General features: G+C 49.1%; 1 pseudogene; it reads left to right on the top strand.

Annotated features, from left to right (window-relative positions):
* The first annotated feature begins 2845 nt into the window (after positions 1–2845).
* Positions 2846–3056, top strand: LOC135572255 (U2 spliceosomal RNA; annotated as a pseudogene).
* Positions 3057–3095: the final 39 nt, after the last annotated feature.

Genomic DNA, 3095 nt, shown 5'->3' with positions numbered 1-3095 from the left:
CAGGGCCTTGATTTTAACCAAGAAATTAAAGAAGTAAAAAACGAAATGGCATTTTTAGCGGAACAGAGAAGCAAGGGGTTATTTTAAGAAGCAAGGAAAGGGAATTAGAAGAGGGGAGAAGTGCACAAGGTACTTTTTTAAGAAAATAGTTAGTAAGGGTAGGTTAATGACTCGTTTAAAAAATAAAGATGGGGTTTTAAAACAGATACAGAAGGAATAAAATAAGTAGTTGAGGATTTTTATGGGGAACTGTTTGGGGTAAAAGATGTGTGCGAAGAAACAATGGGGGACCTTTTAACATACATCGACAAGACCCTACCCAATACAGACGACCTGACAAAAGACCTGACGAGGACAGAAATTGACCAAGGACTGAAACATTTTAAGAGGGGTAAATCACCGGGGGAGGACGGCCTCCCTTTGGAGTTTTATTTGACCTTTTGGGATGTTTTAGCCGATGAACTTCTGACTGTTTTTACCGACTTCGAACACCTTGACAGACTACCCGACAGTTTTAGAGTGGGGATCGTGACTCTTTTATACAAAAAAAACGACAGGACGGACCTGAAAAACTGGAGACCGATTACCCTTTTAAACTTTGACTGTAAACTTTTTACCAAGATTTTAACACTCAGAATGTCTTCTGTTTTAGGGGAGGTGATCCACCCGGATCAAACCTGTGCCGTGCCCGGAAGGAAGATCACGGACAGCCTGATACTGATCCGAGATGCCATCTGTTATGCGAGAGACAGAAACATGCGGCTTGTAGTCCTAAATTTAGATTTTGAAAAAGCCTTTGATCGGGTCTCGCACCAGTACCTCTTTAAGGTACTGCAAAAATGGGTTTCCCGGACAGGTTCTTAGCTTGGGTGGGACTGCTGTATGGGGACATCACCAGCAAAATCCTTGTAAATGGGCATCTGTCAAAAGCAGTGGGAGTACACTGCGGCGTCCGTCAGGGCTGTCCGTTATCTCCTCTTCTGTTCGTGGCCTGTATTGAACCACTGGCACAGGTCTTGAGAAGGGACCAAGGGATCAGTGGGGTGGGTATCCCGGGAGTGGGGGATGACCGCCAAGTGCGTCTTTACATGGACGACGTCAACATTTTATGTACCGACCTTTTATCCGTCGACAGGACCCTGGACAGGACTGACTGGTACGGACGAGCCTCTGGGGCGAGACTGAACAGAGACAAGACAGAGGCCCAATTCTTCGGACCGTGGGCAGACCCAGACTTGACCAGACTACCTCTGACAGTTAAACTGACGGACATAAGGGTACTGGGGGTAAAGTTTGACCGGGGGGGAGGAGGGAGCGGTAACTGGAGTGGAATCCTGGGGACTGTAAGACAGAGACTGGGTTTTTGGGGACTACGACAGCTGACTTTGGAGGGCAAGGTTTTAATCATTAAAGCTGTGATTTTACCTGTGCTTTTATTAATCAGTTCTGTTTTTATCCCCCCTCGAAGGAGTATTTTAGACCTGGAGCGAATGCTTTTTTACTTCCTGTGGGGAGGCAAGTGGGAGAGGCTGAGGAGGGAGGTGGTCAAGAGGCCCAGGTCCAAGGGGGGGAAAGGCATGCCTGACCTCTACTTGTTCCTGGGCAGCCGCTACACAGCGTTACATCTGACTCTGGCCACCTCCCCGGTCAACAACAAGACACAGGCCCTCGCACGGTTCTGGCTGGGATCTTACCTCAGGACTCTGAGGCTGATCCCAGTCGACCTGCGAGCCCCAGTCTCTTTCCTGCTACCCCCGCCCTACGTCCAGCTCCAGAAGTTTTTAAGACATTTTAAACTGGAAAAAGAAACAGTCACGGTCTTAACAAAACACCGCTCTCTTCTCTCTCTTGTGCAGGATCGGGAACCAGTATGTCCAGTGCGCGGGCTCGCTATAGGTGAGCCCACAACGGTTTGGCGCAACGTGGCCCATCCTGCTCTCCTGAATCGGCATCGGGACCTGTCCTGGATGGTTGCCCACGAGATTCTCCCGGTCAGGGCCGTTATGCACTCACGGGGCATGGCGAGGACATCCGCGTGCCCCGACCAGGCTGCGGCCAAGAAGAGTCGGTGAGGCACATGCTCTGGGAGTGCAGAGCCGCCAGGGACCTGTGGAAGGAAGCAGGCCCCTGATCTCCTCGTGTCTGCCAGCAGGGGAGGACCTAAACCCTCAGCTCGTGCTGTATGGGGTGGGCCGAAGGCCCCTTCCATCGAAGACCTTCACCAAACTCTGGCCCACCCTCACGTGCCTGAAGGAAGCACTGTGGTCCTCCCGTAACCTGCTGGTAGCGAAAAACGTAGAGACCACCCCCCAGGCAGTGGCCATGGTAGCCACGGAAGCCCTGGGGTGGTACGAAGGAAGGGGGCCTCGACCCCAGGCGAAGGGTCCCCCACAACACCCTAGGTCCCGGCGGCCACGGCCTGACAGCGCTGCGGCGCCTAGGGCGATGCGCCTAGGGGAGGGATCTCCTCTGGGCCCCGAAGGACGGGACGATGATCTATTCAGAAGAGCAGGATGAGGTGAGCTTGATAAAGACTCACCCCGCTCCTGTACAAGGGACTGAAGACAGCTTTTTAACAAGGTGGCTTTTTAACATGTTTTTCATGCCTTAAAAATGTTTTACCTTTGTTAGATCATTAGTACACATTTTAAATGGCTTTTACAGATTTGATGTTTTTACAAAGAAAGTACTTATATTCATGGTTGTTTTCATTGGTTTTAACAACATCTACTTTTTAACAATTTAAATGTAACGTTCGAATGCTGTGTTTTATGCTTTGTTGCCGTTTTATGTGTATAAATGATGTAAAAAATGTATGAGCTGTTTTTAAAGGAATTGTGCCAATAAAACTTTTCCAAAAAAAAAAAAAATAATAATAATCTGTTCTTATCAGTTTAATATCTGATACGTCCCCTATCTCGTCCCCTATCTCGTCCCCTATCTGGGGACCATATATTAAATTGATTTTTGGAATAGGGAGATGGAATAGGGGCTTGCTCCGTCCACTCCACGCATCAACCTGGTATTGCAGTACCTCCAGGAACGGTGCACCCCCTTTCATTGTAAAGAGAAATCAGACAGAGGAAGCAGAGTTG

This window comes from Oncorhynchus nerka, linkage group LG1 (assembly GCF_034236695.1).
Source record: "Oncorhynchus nerka isolate Pitt River linkage group LG1, Oner_Uvic_2.0, whole genome shotgun sequence".
In the NCBI taxonomy this organism is placed as follows: Eukaryota; Metazoa; Chordata; class Actinopteri; order Salmoniformes; family Salmonidae; genus Oncorhynchus; species Oncorhynchus nerka.
Note: the sequence above shows the minus strand (reverse complement) of the source record. Positions and strands in the feature narration are given on the sequence as shown.